Here is a 24,616-nt window from a genome sequence, read left to right on the forward strand (position 1 = left end):
TAGATTAATAGAAAAAAAAGTAATAGAAATAGAAAAAAAAAWTAAATTATCTTTTGTAAAGTCTTTGAAAAGACTTTTGAAAATAAGTGTGACATCGAAATCAAGGACCTGTATTTCAGCTCCTATGTATATAACAGGATATATTTTATATGTGTATTCTATTATATATATATGTAGTATAATATGTATCACTTAAAAACACTCTTTAGGTGTGGTCATTTTATTGTGGCTGTTTGTTTCTAAATCCAAAAGTTGGCTTCAATGCAAACTAATTCTTTTTGAAATTAAAAAATCATTTCATTATAAACTAGTTAAAGTAGGATTATCCTGGATAAGAAAAAGTTTAAACCTTCCTTTAGAACTCCCTTAATGATTTATTCATCTTTCTTCTTGTCTTCTTTCTAGAGAATTAAATTCAATTGTCAGGCAATGACAAAACTGCAAATTGCAATTGCAAATTGAGCTCTAATTTCTGCAAATAATTACCAATTATAACACACAGTTCCGAAAGGCATTTTTTTTTCTCACCCGCATATATTGTGCCTTGTATCACTCTGAAGTGGTACACGAGCTTGACACATATCACTTTGTGCCATTCTGTATCATGTATCATTCTGGTTTACCACTACAGGTCCTGCTACAATTGGCAAGACCCCAAGAAACTCGAAAAGATTCAAAGACAGAAATTACCAACTCCTTATCAATCCACGCCAGTGCTTGCATACTCTTACAGTCATATACAGTTATAAAGCTATCCCTGGTATCTAACTTAGCATTTTTGAGTCAGTTACTTCTTGCTCTAGTGCCAAGGGACACRGAGAACAATTTATTCTCTTCCTCTTCGTAACAACCTTTTGAATATTTGAAGAYTGTTATCATGTCTCCCCTTGGTCTTCCATTCTTTAGACTAAACAAACACAGTCCTCTCAATTCTTGCTCATGGGTCATGTTTTCTAGACCTCTGATCACTTTGTTATTCTCCTCTGGATCCCCTCCAGTTGATTCACGTCTTTCCTGAAGTGCGGTGCCCAAAACTAGACACAATACTCTAGCTGAAGCCCTACCAATCCTCTGTACAGTGGGAACAGCTCAAGTATTTTAGGTATATTTCATCAGAATATGACATAGATGACGTATCCTGCTTTGGATCTTCTAAAATAATTACTTGTTTTTTTGACCAAAATATTGTAAATTGAATTTCATTTCTGTGGTCAATAATTACTTCTCCTTGTTCTGCTCCTTTCCTTACTCAATTCTATTGCATTTATTTCACATCATTTCTTAAGTCTTAGATCACTTCCTTCCACCTTGTCTTTATGCACCTTAATGCCACTGACCTCAATGAGACTATGTGTGCAGAATTAGCAATCTATGAAAATCTCCACAGAATTAAGTGTTTCCATATGCAAACATAATTTAACAAGAAGATTATTTTTTTCTTAAGTACTTATTTGCTCTTGCAAAGGAAAAGAAAGTTCTTTAAAGACATCTTTACATGCAAATAGGCAAGGGGATACTATTGGTGGGACTTTCCAACTAAGTTTTTAAATGTATGCAAGTTCCTCTTCTTCAAAAACCAAAAGGAAATAAAGTCAGACATCCTTCTCTCTCCTTAATTCAGACGGCTGGCAATTGAACAAACACAGTTGAACCAACATACAAATCAGTAAAACCTCAGCCTCCAAACAATTTGCTTTAGAAACCCATGCACAACTTTAATGAGGTAGGCAGCACGTACATGGGCATGTGTACAAAGACCTACTCTTGCTGGACAAACCTTCACAACCTGCAGCAGAGAAGACACTTACATAGCTCAGGCTTGGGAGTGGGACTTCAAAACTGGTCTCTCGGCTGTTCCCAGCCTTGTTTGGGTTTACACTGYGGTGCAGCCTTCAAGTGCACAGACTGGACTCCTTTCTGAGGAGATTTAGGCAGGAGATGGACTCAGTTCACGGGACCAGGCTCAGACTAGTACAGAGCACCGAGATGGGTACGTGCAAGGTGGGTTTTCAGCACKAGCAGGTTCACTCTGCCATCCATTCCCATCGCTCCTCATTACTGGCTTATGTAGATGCAGCCACAAGTAATATGGAGTCACTTTTGGCAGATGTAACAGGGATATTTAATGAGTTAAAGTTGTAAAAGTTAGGTATGGAATTCATTTTTTAATTTGAATTCTTAGCAAAAATAATTGCTTCAACTAAATTTAGCTTTTTTTTTTTTTTTTTTTTTTTTTTTTTTTTTTTTGGGAACTTTTTTTTTTTACCTTATTGTTCACTCAAGTCCATTCCCACATGGCAGCAACAAGGAATGAAACACGTTGGCATTTATCCCACTGCGCTGAAACCATTTACCCATGATTTATGTACAGTATCCTATAGACTGACTTGCCTGAGCCAACCACAGGCCAAAAAGCCGTTTTTTTCTTAAAGACAGTAAGTAGCTCATTCATTTCACTGGAGCATCTTAAGAGATGAAGTGTCAATGAGTAAGTAGCAAAGTTTAATTACGAAAGAAAAGGAGACTGTCATGAACATTCTTGCACTTAYAGAGACTGAAACATAGCGCATTCCCAGCTAAGTACATTTTACCACTAAAATACTGTTTTTACAGAGAAATTTCATTAGCTAATAATGTGCTGCAATTAATTGAAAGCAACTTTATATTCTCTATAGTTAAACACTACACACAGTCAAGATACTAGGCATGGAAGCCTAGCACTGGCATAAAGCACGTTGAAAAGGATAGCCTCGTTTTAACCACCTTAGACTTTAGAGATGCTGGATGACTTTGGAAAGCCCAGCTTGCTTTTTAATCAACACAGGATACTGTGCAGCAAGCTCCAAGAGCGACATTTGTTTTGGTGGTTTAGGGGCAAGGCAGAACCTTCCCCTGGCCTTTTACTGTAAATGATAAATCCCGTGCTGTCAACAGATTTGCTATACCTGGCAAAGCACGGATGAATAATGCTTCAATAAATAAAAGGGTTTTCTGTTCCAGTAATAACAAAATCATGATCTTGTTGAAAGGAAAAGCCTGGCAAATGTGAAGGGTTACACAGATGCTCCCTAAAGGCTCTTTCCCTAAACAATTGTATTAACTCACCATAAAAGTAATCTTAACATTAAAAATAATTCCAAGTTTTATCTTCAAAATAGGAATATATAAGAACTTTTCCTCTGCCTCAGCAAACTGCACCAATTTAAGCCAGCATGGAGTAGATTCTTCCCTCTACTCCATTAGCTTAGCTGAATGCCATTGCAACACCCAGCAGTAACTCAATGTGTGCCAAATACGAATATTTTTAAGCGTCATTTGAGTTTTAAAGGCTACAGTAAGTGATGGGAACACAATCGTCTTGGGAATCTACAAATAACTTTAAAAAAATCTCATAAATCTGGCTTTCATGGTTTAGTTTTCAACAGCTTTATGAAGTATGTCAAAGCTTGAACACAGTTCTTTTTCCATCAAATTTCATAGGATTGACTTTTCTCAATCTATCTTTTTTGATATGCTTCAGTGAGACAAATAAAAAAAAAATTTGGCTTTAAAAGAGAGGCATCAGCAAATTACTTTTAAAAAAGTTGACCTTTTTTCTTTTCTTTTAGTTTCAACAGAGGAAAAATGTCTACATTTAAGTAGAGCTGCCTAAAATATTTCCTCATAAAAAAAATTTAAAACACTTCTGTTTAGCACCTGAAGTACAACAGATCACATTATAAAAAAGAAAAATGATGAGTGATTAAGTGATTAAAGGCTTTTTGTTTTTCTTAAATCATTTATAAAAGATGCATTTATAAAAGAAAAACATTTAGTGCAGTAGAAAACCTGAGTATTGCAATAAAATTTATATGTAACTTTTCCTATTTGCAGTGAAACTCATGCACTACAAGGGTAAGTAGCAGGGAATTATTCACTTTTGAAATACAAACTAAGGGTCAGTTGAAACTGCATTAAAATTCACATGATAGAAAAATCTTCAAAATTGCCTGAGAAGAAAACTATTCTAATAGATTGAAAATCTGACATAATTCAAATGAATGCAAATCTTAATGCCACTAATCACAAATATATAGGCATAGATTTATATGTATGTATAAATAAAGCACATAACAGATTTAGTTTACTTCTGAAAACTCCTGACAGAATTACTCTTACTTCTGATCATCAGTTTTGCTGTTTAATATTCCTTGGCAATGGTATTTGTTAATGTGCAGAAACACCTCTCCTTGATTTAATCTATATCTTAAGTTAAAAGACCCCATAGGAAGTACTAAAAGTCAAGTCATTTAAATCTCCTATGCTAAGAGCAACAAGTGCAGCTGCCAGCACACAATATTTTATAGGGGAAAAAAAAAGAAAAGTATTTAAGATGAATAATATTCTACCAGGTGCTTTTTAATCAATCATTTTTAAATGACAATTATTCAACAGAGGAGGTTCTTTGAGAGCAGCTCTGTTTTTCCTAAGTACTAAACAAAGCACACTACTAACATTTCCTATTTGAAGATTCTTTTCATGAACTTTTGTAACTTCTAGCATGACTATAAATCACAGATTGCAAAAGAACAAACTTTGACTGTATGTTTGACAGCAATCTGTGGTGGTCTTTTGTATAGCTGAATTAAAAAGATTTATGCTGTGAATACAGAGTACTTTAATGACACAAAAGATGGTGGGAAAAAGGCAGAGTACCTGACACTACCTTTATTCTTTCCCCTCTTTTCTTTTTCTCCTTTTAAACCACAGGATTTTTCCAGTTGATGGTAAGCCAACAAGTTGATTTTAACAAATTGAAAAAATAATTCACAAACCATAATGATCACTTTGCCAAATGTTTCCCATGTACAAATAACTGATTTTAGTTCCTATTTTGAGGAGTTGCCACTTGTGACCTGATAAACCCAACAGAAGGGGCAGCAGGTTAACTCACCMTCCTCTGCCCTCCTTTGCATCTCAAGTGCCCTTGCCAAAAAGAAGAGGAAGCCATTTTAGAACATGACTTGTTCAGAATGTAATCTTACTGTGGTTTAGGATTTCAAAAGCATTTGATATTTTAAAATGCATTAACTTTTCTCTGTAAAGGTTAGCAGTGTCCTTTGCTTCCTTTCTGTTGCTTATTTCTAGGCTAAATAGATCCTGCATTTTTTTTTTTTTAGTTACAAATATCATCTAGCAGTATTAATGTGAATGACCATACATCTGCATTAATTCTTACAGAACTTTATCTTACTGAAGATGAAATAAAAAAGTGACTTTACGGGTGGGGCTACCAGCATAGATCTAGAACAGCAGGAAGATGGGCCTTTTTGACCGCTATATAATTCAACAGAGCGTTTCTTTTTATTTTAAAGAAATATTTTTATACAATACACATAAAACTTGTTCTTGCTGTTTATTTTGAGGACACCAAGTACAATGTGATTAACTCATCACAGAGGACTTTGGGTGACTTGTCATGGCAGCTGGGCCAAGCTGGTAGGTGAAATCACTGACCCTGCCTTCCCCTCTGGGCTCCTTTCTTTCCTATATTCCTCTTACTCTTTCAGTCACGTTTTTGAGTTGGGTGGACCAGATGTTTTTCTTCACCTAAGAACTATGCAGGGCAGTGCACTGAGACTACTACTTTTCAGCCTTCATGGATTTTATGTGAATTGTGGTAGTAAGAGTAGAAGGCCTTTGCAAGAGGCTGCCAATTGCATAAGGAAACGTTTTCAAATCGAAGACCACAGGAAACTCAGCAAATGTTGTACAAAAACTATGAGCAACTGGGTATTTGAGTGTAGATGCTCAAATCTTAATACTCTGTAGTAATTTTGCTTGAAGTCCATGTCTGTTTCTGTGCTTCAGTTACTTTTTAGTGAAAAGAACGGATAACTTGGATAAAATGCGAATGTTCCATAACACCTTGTAGGAAAAAAAATACACTAGTTTGCCAGTACAAGACTTTAAAACAAATATTTATGGCTCCACATCAATCCAGAATTCCAAAATAAAAGTTGGAAAAAGGTGGGCATAACAGAGCACATTAGCCATTAAACAATATAAACTGCCCTAGTGTAAGCACCGTTTATCTGTTCAACATCAAAAGAAGGCCACTCCAGATACACTATACTTTGCATACTAAATACATACAATACTTAGAAGTTTAAAAAAAAATCTAGATTGCCCCATATATGGTGATAAACCTTTAAAACCATTCCGTCTATTCATTGGATCATGTTTCTATTTTAAATTTAAAGATATTTCAACCGTAAAATTTAGGAGTTGGTATGACAGTTCTAATGTTACCCATGGAGTTTTTTCTTCGAAGGACATTATAGACTGAAGTGCTAATGAACTCATCCTTATCTTAGGGTCCAGTATGAGGAGAGCTCCAAGACATCAGATGGCTCAGACTGCTGGTGGGGAGAGGAAAATTCACCGTACACCACTGGGGTACCTCTGGGGTTGAACAGAGCATTAAATTAATTAAGTTAAAATTAATTTAAACAGCACTGATGGGTTTTGGAGGGAATTCAATAAAACCCTTCCCAGTCAAAGCAGGCCCATGTCCTACCAGCCTGTGAAGGAAGGGGAAAGTGGAGTCCTCTACAGAGGGCAACACACCCCAATTCCCAAGTGCCTTTTAAGATCTCGCAGCTAAAGAGGACAGCCTGGTTTTGCCATGTGCTTCTCTGCTGTGTAGCAGCCTTATTATTACAAACATGGCAATTAAAAAGTAAATAATTCCAGAATAAACTGAAATAGCAGTTTCAGCAATTATCACCCTATTACAGATCATTACTTTTCCTGTGAGCAGTAAAGCTGAATGAAGTCAGGCATGGCATGACTAGAAGGAGTAAAAATCAGAGTATTTTGATTAAGCAAGTTTTACTTTTTTTCTTTTTTTTTTTTTTTTAAAGGAAACACATGAGTTTCTTATGCTCATTAAAAACTGAATCTATTCACTCAAGTCCGTTCCCGCAGTGCCAACATGATGTACACACAAATATGCACATCAGGGTGATAACTAAAAAGCAACATAGAGAGCTTTACACATAGGCTAAAACTAAATTTGTATGTAATTTCCTTCCTTTTGTTAATTGAAGATTAAAACTAAATCGAGGGGAAGCCTTCCAACAACAGATGACTCAAGAGCACCTGAGAATTTGTTGTACTTGTGTGTACTGGGGTTCTGAACTTCCTGTTTCAATAAAATACAAAACAAGTTGTGTTTCCTTTACAAATAAGCTATTACATCAAGGCCTGTTCCTATAATTTCAGTTTTTGTCTGCATTCCAACATTTTCTTTGGCAAATGTAGAAACATTCTAATTAAAGAGAAGAGAAAAACAAGCATCATTCATCATGGTAAGAGTGAATGCTCAAGAGAACATCCTTACTGGTTACTTCTTCCATTCAGTTTAATTTGGGTTTTGAAGAGCACTTCGTTCTGGCATGCATTCCTCTGAGAYAAAACACAAGCAATAGCTTGATAATACGCTATTAATGAAAACACTATTAAAAGAAGTAATCAACCTCCCTAGTAAGTCTGATATCATGTAAACATATTATCTGTGTGAGTTGAGTCAAAAGCACAGAGTGAGAGAACACTGTTTTACAGCATTCTAGAATAAATACACTATTCTGTAGAGCAAATCTTACCTATTATCATAACTCATGCTAAATCATTTAAAAATATTTTTAAAATCAGAAATGATCCTGTGTTTGCCTCAACATATTCTACTTAATCACAGTAAAAAGTATCCATTCGTCTTTCCTTAATATTCAGTTTTGGCTGATGTTTAATTATAGATCAAAAATCTCTTTCTACTTGATTTGCAAATACTGTGAGAAAGACAATTTCCAAAGAAAAGGTAAGCAGCAGTCCTGCAAACACATCATCACATAGCTGTCCGGTTAAGTACAATACAGTTTATATAATTCCATACAGATGGCTTCTTTCCTGAATTTATCTAATCCCAGAACTGCACATGCTGAATCCCCCTGACAAAAACTCAAATTAAAAAAAAAAAGACATTATAAYAGATGCTATATAATTACTAAACACATCCCACTTTGAGTGAGCAAATTAAATGTTGCTAAAAGGTGTCCATTCCTACATTATTTTTCTGAAGAGCATTACTTTTTTGAATACATAACAAAGAATTTGCCACCTAAACGCAGCTAGAATCCCTATTGCCCAGTGACAACTGTGTGCTAGAGAGACTTGGAAGGCATTGGCAGGAACATGGACATGCACTGATGCCTTGCAGTAGCCAAAAGGGGATGGTGCTGAGAGCTCCGTCAGTACCAAGTCTCCAAGGCTCTTCAAGGAGGAGATTAAACCACAAACAGTCCAGTTAATCCTGGAAAAAGCATCACCCTTGTGGAAAGATGGAATAGCTCTGTCATGCTGCCTGTCTGCAGGTCCGACGGATCCACAGCCTCCTTCAGGAGTCTTCTGTGTAAGCAGCCCGCAGCCGGCCCAAACCCGCACAGTCCAGAGCACACTATGAGAGAGCACTGTTTCAGGAAAGGTCCCTTTTCTGCATATGTGAAAAATACGAAAACATGTTTTCAGTGCTCTGAGCCACACTGAAAACTCAGTGGACAACAAAAAGCTTCATGACGTTCTGATTTTACAATTTTTCTTCTCAGCCAGAATCAACTCAATTATAAAAGTGCCTGTACTGTCTGCTTGTATCCACTGTCACCTTCTGCTTACAAAAAAAAAGTACCAAAAAACACCACCACCAMCAACAAAAAAACGTTGGTAATTTAAAAGATCTAAGCCCATATGCTGCAGTCCTTTCCATTGGCATTATTTGAACCAAATCAGTTTCAGATGACCAGGTTTTGTACAAAACTTTGCCATTAAATTTTTATCAACTTGTATACAGTTGTTTTACCTCCTTCATGTACCCCATGTACCTCCTTCAGGTACCCTTCAATGAACCCCACMGAATTTGACCTGTGTTTCTGTCAAGAAATGACTTTTTCAGGCACTTGGTATTTACCTTGATTCCTGGAGGACGTTCTGCAAAGTATTGGAAACTCGTAAAGTTTTAGGACTAGCTTTGCAGTTTCAAAATGCTAGCACTGTAGCTTAGGGTTTTTTTTTTTTTTAATGCTTATTTCCTGCGATTTTAAGAAATTAACAGTAAACATAATTTTTATTCTTTTGCCCTGGATTCTCCAAAACACACTATTAAAAGATACTAATCAATGGATACTGTTAAAAAGTCAATTAATTCAACCCCATTAAGACTACTCTTAGAATCTCCTTCCTTGGGCAAACACAATCCAATTAGGCCTCTCTGTGTACAKCAGCTTTCAAAACAGACATCTCGTGCTGCAAAGACAGGAGAAGGGCGGCAGATCGGGGCTGCCTGGAATCAGATCCACAGGTGGAAGTCCCTCTTACCGGATACTGATGGATTCCTTCTCCTGAAACAAAGTTGACAGGGTTTTTGAGCCATAAATAAAATTGGTGAGAAAAGTGTGTTCTCTTGTACAGGTATTTGAAAATAACAAAAAAATAAGAATGGAGAGGGTCTTCTGCAGATAAAAGGTCCTTGGGGATGACTCTTCGGTCTTTTGTTTGGGATTTGTAAATGCATTAAGTTGCTGAGTCCTTTTTTATGTCCAATGAAAAATAATGAAGCAGCAGCACCTTTACAAAACTAATATACTAACCAGCAAAATGAGGCCCCTTTTTTGATTGCAGCTTTTGGGACTACTCTTAGGCAAATAACACTTTTTTTTTTTTTTTTTTTTAATTATGAGTTTAGATGCTACATTTAATAGTTCTGATAAATAACTTCAATACACAAGACATCATTGTAAGAAAAACATGACAACTGAACTTCTTGTCTTTGGAAAAGCCTCCAAGGTCTACAAYAGAACCTCATCAACGCATAATAAATCACAAAAGAGTAAGAAAAAGCACAGAAGTACCTCTCTATGCACATACAAGCACATTAAATCAAAAGCAAGGCAAGATAAATTAACTGAAGCTGGAGTTTGGTTCTGCAATTACCTTATAAGAAATTTAAAGCAGAGTTTTGTTTTTGTGTGTGGCTGGAGAAAAGTCTTAGGAGTTAGGAATCAAAGGAGCCTGTGACAACTTCTATACCAGTGAAATCAGAAATGGCAGGACAGAATTTGGCACAGCTTCTTGTAGCATTTTCTTCATCTTAGTTACGAAATGTTTTAAACTGTCTTCTTGTAGGACAGCCTAGAGCAGTTAAGGCCATACCATATACACATGGATGAGAAGATCTGAATAGAGGGGCTGTATCAGCTCAAATGTCCTTGCTGATGCCCTCAGGAAATGAAAAGGACTTTCCTGGCCCTGTAACTGAGAATTACATTAAGYATTTATCAGGTCTGTAGGCCATGAGCCTGCTCTGTGAAGACCATGGCACGGATTTACTGCCATAAGTTCGTGCAGTTGCAATATATCCCTTTGCCCATGATTAAATAAGCAAACAGATCAAGGAATCCGTTAAAAATATGGGAACTTTAACTCAGCCATTAAGATTGACTTTTGATGGAACCGCTACATGACACTGTTACAAAGGAGTCMGATTTATAACTAGTTTTACTGCCTGGATATAGTGTACTACATTTTTGATAAACAAAAGCCAACGAGAGCCTCTCAACAGCTGTCTCCACTAAAACTGTGAGACTAGATAATTTTCCCTTCTGGAAGTAAAGACAGCTATAAATATTGCCCCCAAAGTTCTACTRTATTGTGGCTTCTTCAGCTCTTCCATCTGAAACTACTGTTAAATGTACATTATTAAAAGAAGAAATTGGTTTCTGTCATAACAACAAGACCACATAATTCACACTTTTTTTTTTCTCTTGTACAACAGCACTGGTTGGTAGATACACATAACTGTTCTATTCTTCTAAGTTCTTTACATTTTCACAATTTAAATAAAAGGAATATATTTGGGGCTGCCAATATTTTAACCATGACAGATAAACATTGCATATAAGCCCGATTTACTGTTATGCAATAAAAAAACACATAAACAATTTATTTTTTTTCAGCAACAAGTGTGGGGATCGAGTGAGACAACGCTGGATTTCTGAAGCTTTAGCTACACAGCCCTATGGGGCTCCACTGCTTTAACTGCTGCAAAGTCATTCACAGGTGGGAGCTCTTCTTCTCATGAACAACTTCTTCCACCATGTTCTTGTAAGAAACATGGAAGGCTAATTCTTCCTTCACTACCATCCAAAAATGCAGTATCCCTTCTCTTTATATTAAGCACAGAGAAATCTTTCTTACTGGATAGGATAAAAGAACTGATGGAACTGAATGGAAACAACCCTGATTTTCCAGGCATTAGAATAATGTTTATATTACTATCTATTTATGCTAGAGGGAAAAAATTATCAGATAAAAGCTAAAAGCAGATTATTACTTTTCTGAAGCTTATTGCATGGTGTACGTGACCATGTGCCAGCAAGGCTGTGAGGCAGGYGAACACGGTCACAAGTAAGAGCACCATAAGACAGGCCCATAGTCTCAACCAGCCCTTTGCAGCTATAGGAAGAAAGTCCCCAAAAAAGCTTTGATTAATAACAACAGATGCCCCTAAACTCTGATTTTCTAGAAGTGCAAGGTTATAGTTCAGACAAGAATGTAAAGCAGAATGTGTTACTAATTAGAGCAAGGCAAAAATCTATGAAAACTAACTCACAAGAACAACCTAAACCTCCTTTTTTTGTAGCAATGAATATTGGCTGCAAAAAAGACTGGACCCAACTCTGTTCCTTTTAATATGCACACATGAGTTTCAGCTTCATTGCTCCAGATTTAGTTTGCTCTTTTGGAGCCTTGTTATCACAGTATTTCTCATAAGAAGTTTATGGAAACACATCCTAGTTTTTCTTTTCATTTAAGTATCATCTCCTTCCAAGAAACTTGGAACAAAACCCCAAAACAAACAAACAAAAACTGCAGTTTTGCTATATGAAATGTGTTCTGTGCAAAGAAAATTCTGGGCTGAAATAAGCTATCCTGTCAACACTTGATTCCTTCCTCCAGCAAAGACTTTATATGCACTCATTTTTCCCTGCTATGTTAGTCCAAGCCAGTCAGATGCAGAAAACCAAACAAAGCCAAACAAAACCAAAAAACTAGTGGCATATATTAAAACTACAAACAAATTGTCTAATGAAATTTATCTGTGATAAAGAAAAGCCCAAAGCATAGCAAGACATCAGGATTCCATTAGTGAGACCTACAAGTCCACAGCACTGCAAGCAAGCACCACAAAGTGGTAAAAAGAACCTCTCACATGAATTGCATACAGTGATTTTTATCACAGAAAATAATCTATACAGTCAACTCTGAGGACTTTTTTAAAGAAACTAGTTGGTGTGTCGCATGCTCTTTGTAAATCACTAGAGACTGTGATAACGTTATCTCAGCCAGAGAAACCATGCAGGTAGTTGGGCAGCTCTCCCCTAAAGGGTTCCTGCACACATCAAGCCCAGATGGTTTCTGAAACGGGTCTGAAACGGGCTGTTTTGTCTGAATATACTACATGCTTCTTAAAAAAGATTTAAAAACATCTTTTGGATAAAATTGGCCTTTTGACTCAATGTCTTTGTAAGCTAACATTTGAAGTCCACAAAAAAAAAAAAATGATATGTCTTCCTTCTTACAGGGTGAGCCAAATTCCCTGGTATGGAAGCAGGATGTACTTCAAGTTCTCATGTATTAATTGGTAATAAAAGATAAAATTAGTGCCAGTCTCAACCATCTGTCTTTATTAAATAAAAATAGTAATTTGCATTCCTGATCCTGAGCATATGAAACTTCTTTCTGGTGTTATGTACATCAGAAATRTGCTGCACATCCATAGTGATGTATCATCAAATACCAAAAGGGTTTATTCTGAGTATCACAGATATATATATATATCACATTGCCAAACTAAGAGCAACGGAATATCACATGAAGAAACAGTATGCAGCTTGCAGAAAGCAGTAAGTGTTGGCAATAAGTTTTCTGAACTACTACTCAAACTGAGAACTTTAACAGGGGTCAGACAGACCCCTGTTAAACAGACCAACAGAAGTGGTCTCTGCCATCTCTTCTCCATTAGCTAATTCAGCTTTTACTGAAATGATGGTAAATTAAGGTGAAGAGTCTCATTAAAGCAGGAAACTTGTGGGACAGCTGCAGTGTAACTATGGATCACTATAGTGATCCATATGGATTGAAACTATGGATTGTGCTTGCGTGACACCATCGGACTCAAGAATATGAGATACGTAAATAGATATTTGAAAGTAAGKATAAGAACTGGTTGTCCATAAAGCTATTCAGCAAATATATTTGAGAGASAAGTATTATTAAAATATCTCCTCTGCAGTACTACCAGCTACACGGGTGATTTGAACTGTATCTGAAGTTTAATTTAAAACTGAAAAAGTGATAATCTACATTATGTTTAGGGCATTAAAATCGTGCAYATTTATTTCATTTTGCCTCTTTGTATCTGCCCTTCACTCTACCTGTAAACTAAATGAAGATCCTATCTGTAAATACATCAGTTATAATGTCTGTAACTAGTTCAAGGTATCATCATCATCATCATTATATGCCTCACTAATGAAGAGGCCTAAGAAGAGATTCTCAAACTCTCCTGTTTTCCTGTTTTATCCTCAAGAAAAAGGCTCAAAAGCAAAGCCAACATACAGAACACTATTCGTTTTCTCATTATCAATTTAAAAAAAAAGAAAGTTAATTCAGTGAGACTTTCAGTGGAATTTGCATGTTCAGGATGGCTAATCGAAATGTTCAGAAGTCTGGTTTCTATACTGAAAGCATAATAACAGGTTTTAATTATTTACCTTCTCCCTGCCATCTTGCAGAGCAACATTTTCATGCTCCTGCGACCAYGGAATCCCTAGGGTTGGAAGGGACCTTTGGAGATCATCCAGTCCAACCCCGCTGCACACACTGGGTCACCTAGAGCATGTGGCACAGGGCTGCATCCAAGCTCATCAGAAAAAGATTCTTTTTCCACCATATTAAAACTAATATTTTCTCTTAATTTTATTAGTTAGAATCTAGGACATAACAAAACCTAAAGAGATGAGTTACACAAGCACTGGCAACACTGATTGCAACAAGGCAACATTTTTTTATCCCCAAAAGTGCTGTGAAAAGTAACACCTGCAGCTCAGCGTTCAAAGGCCACCCGAAGCACTCATACAGGCGCTGAACTTATTAAAAGGCCCAGATGTACTTAGTGGTCAGAGATGTGTAAGCACCTAAAGATGCAAAGGGACACAGAGTAGGATTTTTGGAAGACTCACAAGTCTCACATTACCTTTAAAATGTGACCAACTATCACTTATGARAACTAAAAACACTTGAAGTTTAACCATAAAGCGTTTGATAGATTAGAAAATAATTGTTCTAGAGAACCACTTCAGTTTAGAAACAGCTAAGACTAGAGAAAAATATAAACATGAGAAACCAAATTAGGATTTAGTAATGATTTATTCCTCTGGTTTTGCTCTCTCACATGTATCTTTTCTTTCAGCTGGGCTTGGCAGAGGTCCCACATAACAGGGGATGTCCTGTATTGCACAGTCAAGTCTTGTGTCTCATATGAAAAGCATATGGGAGATGGTCTACCACATATTTCCCTCAAAGTCAGGCTGCTGTAAACTGGAAAAATGACACAGCACACACACGGCTAGGACGTGCACGTACAGCATATGCAGTACTTCCTATAGTGCATTTGCTGTTTGTGTGCAGAGCTGCTACGCCGTCCACAACTGTCTTGGATTTTAACATTCTGTATTTAGGACCTGACAATCCTATTTTTTATGAGAATTATCTAAAAAAGAAAAAAAAAAAAAAAAGAACCAAGATACCATAGCTCCTGTATGTTTGGTACTTCATTCACTCACTCACTCATTCATTCATTCATCTTCTGTTCATTTTAATTACTTCACTCTCCCATCTGGAATATGGGAAAGCCTCACCRAGCAGCATGCCTTCCCATTTTCTGGAAACAGATGCCTCTTTCTGGCCAGGAAGAGCTAACAAAGATATGGAATTTCCTACATTTAATGAATTCATGAACAATATTGGCAAATCAGTAAGGGGAAATCAGCTTCATTTACTGTAAAGCCTGATTCTTATTTGGACCAGCCAGGAAAGACAGTATTTTAACTCAGGTGATGCCTCTTGAAGATACTTCCAATAGTTTAACTAGTGCAGTGAAGGGTTGGTGAGAAACCTACATCCCTGAAAATGGGATTGTAAATTTAATGCAAATTTAGATTTTACATTTTATTGTTTACATTTAAAAATTGCAAATTTAATGGTAAATGCTTGAGGATTTCCTCATTCGGACTCAACTCGCTTACTGGAATTGTGTTTAAATAGGAATGTTGTTTATTTTGAAAACAAATTAACAATTACTCTATTGATGATTGAGAATAATTTGCCTGGTTGCAAATTCCTCAGTTAGCCACACAGCCTCACTTGTGGTCAACAATATCTGATGAATCACAGGCTCACTTTCATGCTTTTAGAAACAGCATTAACTAGATTCTTTTACATGTCAACTGCTATAATTAATAATATACAAAGCAGTTGTTCCAGCATGGAAATGAAATCTAACAATATAATAATTTGTGATATTAAGACCACTGCTGCTAGTATTGCAATAATTATGCTTAACAACTTGCAGGCATTAATATTAGCTTGTGGCTGGTGGTTCTAATTTCATTGCTGTGAGAAAACTCAAGATTTATTTCAAAGATATTAATTATATTTTTATCATCTGGGGATGGATATTTTTTCTATAAGTACTTTTCTCATGGAGCTCCAACATAAACATTTTTCTTTCTGTCAGTAAAATGATGGAGTTTAATGAGAGAAATTAGAGATGAAAAAGCATATTAGGTCACCTAAAGCACACTGCTGCCAGTACGGGATTTTTCTTCACATATTTTAGTGTTTTGCCCATCTATATTAGATTACTCATGCAATAGGGATTCCACCACTTCTCATGAGAGGCTTTTTCTAAAGCCGAATATATCTTATTGTTAGAAAATATTTCTTTAAAGATGGTATAAAATTAAAACAAAGTTTAGGCTGTGACTCYGAACTGTTTCCCTGAGCGCTGCAGACCTGCCTGGAGTCCTTCACAGCTGGCTGAAACCCCAGTCCTTCCTTGGCCCATCCTTCCTGTGTAAGAGGATCCATCTGTAAGAGGGCTGCAAGGAGCTACCAAMACCATTTAAGCACCATTGAAAAACTGTCCTTGGCCCTTACCAAAGAGAGAAGGCTTTCACCTTGACAAATACCACCGTGATATAAAAGAGGTATCATTCCATAGTGAATAATGCAGTCAGATCTAGGTGGTCTGATTTTCAATTGATTTATAGTCCAATTAACCCATTATTGAAAGAGAAGAGAATCAAAAAGAAGTAAAGCTGGGATTCAATAGGCCCAAAAGTATAAGAAAATGAAAAAACAGCAGTTGGTAATGTGCCAATAATGGCACTTAAAGCAGAGAATGGGACATACCTGAAAAATGGAATGACCATCTCTTAATTTCAAGTAAATCAACTCACTTGCCTTTAGCAAAGGATGAGAAATCAGGTGGTTTCACCTCACCACCTCTTCGAGAAATCTTTCTTTAAAAAAAAAAAAATCTTTTTTTTTTTTTAAAAGCCCCATGAAACCAGCATTTATAATGTTCAATTTAGTATATTATTCACCTCACTTAAATTCAGATGTTTATAATGTATTTATTTTCACTTGCACTATTTACTCAAGAGTTACTTTCAGTGAGATTTCTCCACTTACTCTGCAAGGAAGTATATAGGGTGGTGTGATTTTTATACTGTATTAAAGAATTCCACTGTGATACGTTACTCGAGTACCCTATCTCCACTGATGGAAAAAGAAAAATATTTTAAGCTGGCAGGTTTAGGCAGTATCTATCACTCTTCTAGCTGTCATGCCAAAATCTAGTATTTTTTTTTTCTTTTAATTTGCAGTATGCATTTTTGCTCTATGAACAAAAGAAAAATGAGTGGAGAATAGGTAAAGAAACGCAGGAAATAGTAGAACAATATCAGCTGATCACCAACTTCAGGAGTTACATATAAAGTTAATTATGTTAAAGAAAAATGATATCCACTGCACATTGTGATTAATAACAACTCACAGGCTACATCTGATCCAGTAAAAACTATTAATACATAACTTTATAATATGAGGAAGCTTTATAGATTATTTAAAATAGGGTTTGATCAAACAACTTTACTGATACACTGACTTTAAAAACACATGAGAATATACAAGAGCTCCTAAAATCAAATTTAAGCTGAAGCTAAGAAGGTAAGATTAAACTATTTGTTCAAACTTCTAAATACAGATCAGAGTTTGGCTGTGGCTAGCATGAACTGGCCACTCTTCTGACTTCTTCTGATGATCATCCATGATCATCTCTGAATTTCATTGACATCTACTTTTAATAAGGTTAAAAAAAAAAAGAGATTTTCAAAAATTTAGATTCCCTCTGTGCGGTGRAACTAGTCATTTATATCTAAGACTTAGCAAAAGAGCAGTAAGAGGACTAATTGTTTTATGCTGGGGAGAAAATATACCATTTTAATGCCAGGATCCTGATTTGATCTTCTGTACACATTCCATTGGAGACGGAGGATTATCTTCCCAGCAAATGGTTTATTTGAAGAGATAAAGAACAGACTGTTATTCAGCTAGTGAGGAACTTATGTTAGTATATACACAAGAACAGGAGTTTCGCTGGATGGCCATGGTGAGGCAAGGAGGCCAAGCTCAAAGGCTCCTGTTACCGGGAGGTAGGTCATCCTCCTCCTGCCCCTGGTTCTCCTGCTTGGATTTCCACCCGCCACCACAGGTTAACCAGGGGACAAAAAAAAAAAAAAGGAAAAGGGCAACGTTTACTTTCTTTGCCTGTACAGCAGTTAGTGATGATTAAAAGAACCCCTAGTTTTTGCTGTGGTAGGCACTGCATTTAAGAGCTATTAGTGAACTGCATTACAAAGAGTGCAAAGAATTATCACTATGGAATGGAAACATAGCTTAGAATTGCTCTATTATCTCCAAATCACATATGTAAAATGCAGTTCAATAAATACTATTAACACATTTATAAAAAGCTATATTTTTGCTCTTGCATTCTCCAAAAAAAGGTTACATTGTGAATTCTGCTTTTTTTTTCTTGAGGGAAGCGGATGTCAGGAACTACCATGTTGCTGTGGCCATAAACGTCCTCTCTTTCTCTCTAAAAGCTTTGTTTGTTTCTCTTAAACCGTTTCTCACTTCCTTTTCATTCTCTTTTTGACATMAGTTTATCTCTGAGTTCAAGACTGTAACTTGAACATGTTTTGGTAAGTGTGGCCTACTGTAGTTCCCAATAAAGCAGGTTCTTACTCGATGAGGGAGCCTTCCACTGACCTGCAGGACTGCTCGCCAGGACCTACTGAGAAAAGGTTTAAATCAGAAGATTAAGGTTACTGGGAAGGCTACATTACTGCGAACTGCTTAGACATTTTAAAAAATACACTCCTTTAATATACAATTTTCTTTAAGATGTCAGTAGGGCAGATTTCTCATTTTTCAGAGCCTTCTGGATTCTTTCACAGTCTACTGCCTTTTCATATCATAACAATACATTAAATAGTCCAACTGTGTCCTATGCTTAAAAAGTCAGCTTTGAAAAAAGCATAGARTAGGAAAGTAAGTATATAAAAAACAGTATGGGAAGGTAAAACTAAGAATTCATTTAATATAATAAATACAACAATAAAGACTAAATATGCATATACAAAGTAAATACTTTCACAGTAGAAGGAACCAYCATTTGTCCTATTAATAGCAACTTCATTATTCCCTTTGTAAACCTTTATAGATTGATTCTTATCGATATTTGTATATTCTAATTTAGACATTCCTGGAAATTTTGAACTGATGTGGACTGAATGTGGAATTCATAAGAATTCCAAAACCAAAGTCTGTTCATGCCATCGTTATTGCTCAAGTTACCACAAATTTCCAAACTAAACTAATACTATAAAATACGTTTTACTTATAGTGCATACTATAGTGCACTATAGTGCATCCAGCATACTAAACATTTTTCAAAGTAAATCATCTCAATCATCAGTATACATACACACGTCTACACAATTTTTAATACTAATTAACCTCATTCAAAGAGCATTGAACAAAATAAGTAAAGTAGATGCAATATAACAAAAATGGGACATCAGAAGAAATCTGCAGTTGGAAAATTCCTCATGCTCAGTGTCAGATTAACTAGGAAAAGATATTCCAAAAGCAGCCAGGACACTCCAAGAAAGCCACTCTGGTGCAAACTACAAAGGAAGCAAAGAAGCTGACAGACTTTGTAGAATAAAAGGAAGCTGAATTTAGAGCTGCAAGAATGGAAACAATGTGTACACGTTTAAGCAGTTAAGTCCTCTTGTATGAGATCTGCTGCTAATATAGCGATTATTGTGAAAAGAAAGTTGCATGAAACTCATTAAGTGAGGCAGAACTGATATGAATTTCCCAAACAAGTCACATTTCATCTGTTATTGAGGATTCGGAACTAACTTGTTACAAAATGTAAGGTGTTGATGATGAGGATTAGCCCAAGAACTGGAGAGACATAAGTGAAAGGAGAGCATTAAAAATGGGGAGAAAATGAAACACCAAGAAGTGGCCAAAGGAACAAAGGGAACTGAAGAGAACTTGCAGACAATAGGTGTAAGTGAATGGAAGGATGGTAGCGATGAAAACTGAGAAAGGGAAAAGGGGCTAGAAAGCATTTCCAGGGCAAGATACAAAGTTCACTTTTGGCCACATCAGGCTTAGCTAATTCTATGGCACCTAGGGAAAAAAGCACCACGTGCACCACAATGATGGATTGGATGTTACAATGCAAGACAGGAACTGAGTGACCAAGACAGATCGATACCTGAAATTTTCAGTGGATTAGATTAATGACCGCTTGCCCTTCAGGAGAAGTGCAAGACGGGTAAATGCTGGTAAATGCCCTCCTTTGAAAGGAAGGACAACAGACTGAGATGCAGAGGTAACAATCTGAGCCAGAAGAGAAAGGCAGTGGTGAATCCACAAGACGCTGCACCAGATGTTCTGGATGACCAGGAAAACGCAGCAGCTGAGAGCGTGAGGGGGCTCCCGGAGCAGCTCCACAAAATAAAGAGGATAACAGGCAAATGCGGRGGAGAACATGGAAAAGAACAGACACAAAGTCAGTAGCTGAGAAAAATAGGAGAGGGAATGGAAGGAGCATTAAAAAGAATGAAAGTTTCTGGTAATTTCATTAAGATGTTTATGGAGGAGGAAAGAACTCAAGGGGGAAGAACAAAAGGGGAAAGAACAGTAAAAGAACAAAAGTTAGAGAGTTAGGGCACAGAGATCCCTGCAATGTAAATAAATGTAACTAAAGTTACCTTCTGATTTGTGAATAATTGTCATGAGCCTATAGATTAGGTACTCATTATTGCCATCACAGGCATTTGCAAGTAATTTCTGAAAGCGATTATATTAAAAAAAAAAAAAAAAAAAAACTACCGAGACACACAGAATAATTTATTTTGGAATAAGTCTCTCTTGTATAATGCTTTTATTTTAGCAAATTTAGAGTGAATATTTCATTTAAGTGTATATACTAATTCAGATACTAAGATGATGAGCATACTATATGAGCATATGTACTACCGTTCATCTCTGAAAAGCTGAGGAACTAACCCATTTATGTGTTTTCAAGAAAACAATTATTTTTGCCTTATTGGAAAACGTAATAATCTGGCATTCCTTTCTCCTAAGGGGAGTGTAAGATCTCAGAACAGATAAGAATTTCAGCAGACTAAAAATCTATCTGGGTTCAAGATCCTAGTTACTGKTTTTTTTAAGCTGTGAGTTCAGGAGTCTTGTCCTTGTTGACATTTGTTCCTGAGAAACATGCTAAAAAAATCCCAGTGAAAGAAAATATTCTGGAGCCAGCAAATGGAACTACTATAAACTAATTAATATTAGGTGTGGACTTAATATAAGGGTGTCAAAATGTGAGGAATGTAAATACCAGGAAGATATAAAACACTGTAATCATTTTATATCAAAGTTTTAGATAATTTTTAATGTCAATTTTGATTTTGAAGTTCCATGTTCTCATAAGACGGCATTTTGATATATATTATATATATAAAAGTATAATGCATAAAAACTTTTTCTCATTGTTATACCAATATTTTGCAGATTTCCATTATGTATTTTTCTTCATTGCAAAAACATAAGAACTGCTGAAACAAGAACTTGCTTATCTAACACCTCAGAAGTTTTAGATGGCTAAGTCTGCAGATACAAGAAAATGTTGACTTGGCTTTAGTCTACATTACCCCAAAAACTCAGGTTTCCTTTTCTATCAAAAGTCTCACAAAAGAGCCTCTGTTATTAGCCTGTCAAACAGAAGCTGTGCAGCTGTAAAATGTAAATGCAAGTAAAATGATAATTGGAAAGATAATGTTAGTGGTATTCAGGCATCTTCTCCCAAAGCAGCTTAGTCATATGCTGCATGGAATAAAAACAAGATTGGCTGAGTAAGGGAAATTACTGTTTCCCAGGAAAGGAAATTGCCTGAAACATCTGGCAAAACGTTCTAAATGTTTAGCTTTGACAAAATATACATTTCAATCCTTCTAATAAGGTGAATTCTGTTGAGTGAATATCTTCTTTCTTAAAAAGGGAAAGATCTCATTTGTACTTTAAATATACCAAGCCACTATTTGCTATTTTATGTCAGACACTTTATACACAGCTATAGAGCAAGCGGGAAACCACAGTCTAAGCACCAATACTTCAGTCTGCAGGACAAATGTATCATGAATACAGACGTGCTGCTCCCTCTCTGAAGCACAAATAAAAGATGAACGATTAAGATTAAAAAAGTGCTAGGAAGGAACTAAATTATAACTTTCAATTGAACTTCATACTGGTATGTATAAGATTCCATGCCAAATTATTTACATTCCTTCCTACTCCATATGTCTAACAAGGAGACGTTTCCCCTCCTAACTGACAGTAGACAGATCTTCCCTGTCGCTCAGCTCTGCTGGGATGAGTCCTGCCCCACAAAAACACTTGTCCTCATGTCTTTGAGGCTCAGTAAAGAGGCATCATCCGTATTYGAGCATCTTCCTTCCTCCTCAGTCCTCAAGGACAAAAAAGTATTTAACTCGCTTTACTCTTCACACTCGCTTTCCAAATTTAGCCCTCGCTCCTTTCTTTCCCCCTGAACTCTGCCTGGCTCTGGCTCCCGGGGGAGGCCCAGAAGGCCACTTCCTCCTCCACAGCTGGGAAAGCTGCTCCCAAGGGGCTGGGAAGGGTGAGGGATCACAAAGCAGCGCTCCAGAAGGACGCACCAAACGCGGCGCTGTCCCGCAGCGTGGGGCTCGAGCGACGTGTGTTTATTTTGCTGGCAAGGGGAAGGCTCCGGCTCACTCGCCCGGGCAGCGGGAAGGAGTCCCGCACTGGAGCCATGCGAGTCCACGAGGTGCAGACGGGACCACCAGAGGATTCCTGCACAGGTAGCGGCGCGTGAAGCTGCGGCCACCACAGCCAGGAGGTGTCACGGAAAAGTTGGGAAAAGCATTCCCACGGGACCTGCGGAGCGCTGGACCACGAGCGCAGYGCAGGGCCCGGTTAGAGGCCCCGGCCTCCCCGCAGGCCCCAGCCAGGGTTCACAYGGTACCTGCACCTCCCCTAACTGCCACCTGTGCAGCCCCATCCAAGGAAAAGGAAGAGTAGCACAAGGTGAAGCGCTTTCTCCTCCCAGTATTCCTACAACCACAGTTCTCCCTAGTGGAAGTCCAAGATACAGCAGCAAGCACCGTCGGGCAGCCTCCAAGAGCAGCTCCGGTCCTGGCGCCTCYGCTGCCCGAGGGCCTTCCCGGGTCATGTACTGGCCCTTCCTAAAGGAAAAGAGATTCCACTTCAAACCGTTGGAGACACTCTAGTCTTTCCTCAAAAACCCCGTGAAACTGAGCTGGAATTACGCTGGTGATCTGACTCACCAGTGTGGTATACGGATGTAAGCTCCACAGCGATCRAGAAACCGTGGAGCTACTCCAGCCCCTCATGGAAATCCTGTCTGACAATTTCCCAGTCAACAATTTCCCCTACTTTTACGTATGCACAGCCCTTGCACAGAGGTCGAGTAATTAAAAAGAAAACTTCTAAAATAAAACGATGGTCAGTCCTACTTTTTCCTTCAATAAATAACAAAGGATTTAAAAAATCCATGAAGACATAACCTAAGAATATCAATGAGATTATTTTCCMGTTCTTCCTCTTTTGGTGAAGGATGCTTTCAGGGCTGGAGCAGTTTTATTTTCTGCACTACTCTATTTGGAGTCCTACATTTAAGGACGAGCAATAATGGTAAATAATCATACAGCTTAGCATTTTTTAACAGGAAGTATTCAAAATTAAAGAAAATAATGAATTTCAAAGAATAGAAATGCTTCACCGCTGTTAGTGTGAATTGTCCTAAATAAACTAAGGGGTGGATTTTGCTCTCAGTGCGTGTGCTTTCAATTGCTGAGCCCCGAACCCATCCAGAACAACCGCCTAGCATGCAAATCTAATCCTACATGCTGCTTTCACTGCCTAATAGCAGGTTCCTCAAATACCTTACAAAATTAGTTATTCACATGGAAATGAACTTTCCAAGATTTCAATATATGTGAAAGTAGACATAACCATACAGAAAAGTTGAGGTTTCCTTCACAGCTCTGGTAGYTGTCACATTCATTAGCTTCGCAGTAGCCAAGAGTCATTGCAACAGAAAGCTGAATGGATGGGGAATGCAAATACATGCCAAACCCTCCATATATGTACAGTTTGTAGAAAATATTCCCGACTGCATCCCAAGTTCCAAACATATTCCTCCATTTCCTCTGACTGGAAGGATGAACAATGGCGAATGAACCTTCCACAGGAAGCAAATCTGACAAATTGGTTTCATGGGTCACAGTCCAAATATAATTTGAGTTTTTTGGAGCGTCCAGAATTAAACTCTGGAGATTGCTCCCTTGAGAGGTAACAGAGAGAATTATGTAAAGAAATCCAAATAACTACCAACAAGGTACAACATGAATATTAGCTGCTACAACTATTTCTGACAACCCCTTTACATAACTTTTACATTACAAAACCTAAAAACTACATTAACAGACTATTAGATACAGAAAGATATATAAGAAACTCTGTTTTAAGAGATTCCGAAGCACACTGGAATTTTCCTTGGATAAGAGAACATTTGATCTCTAATTCATGTTCATCTGACTATTTTAATTAAGAAAACCTATGGCCTGACCTAGCAAAACTCCAGCATAGTTTCTCTTCAGGAATCAGTTTCCAAACACGCTGGTTGCCAGAAGATACTTTCTGCAACAGAAAACTAAACGTTTCCAAAATTTCAGTGGAACAAATTCTTCCCCAAAGTTTGGTAAGTTGGCTAGCAACTTTCTGCCTTTTCAAGTTCCCTGAATGCTGC

The 24,616-nt window shown here is 37.1% G+C and overlaps 1 protein-coding gene across 1 annotated transcript in view; it reads right to left on the reverse strand.

Annotated features, from left to right (window-relative positions):
- MCPH1 (microcephalin 1) overlaps nt 1-24,616 on the reverse strand; it is a 117,538-nt gene that overhangs the window by 7,270 nt on the left and 85,652 nt on the right. The window lies entirely within an intron of this gene.

The sequence above is a fragment of the Nothoprocta perdicaria genome, unplaced genomic scaffold (genome assembly GCF_003342845.1).
Source record: "Nothoprocta perdicaria isolate Ctin4 unplaced genomic scaffold, notPer1 scaffold_141, whole genome shotgun sequence".
NCBI classification, from domain to species: Eukaryota; Metazoa; Chordata; class Aves; order Tinamiformes; family Tinamidae; genus Nothoprocta; species Nothoprocta perdicaria.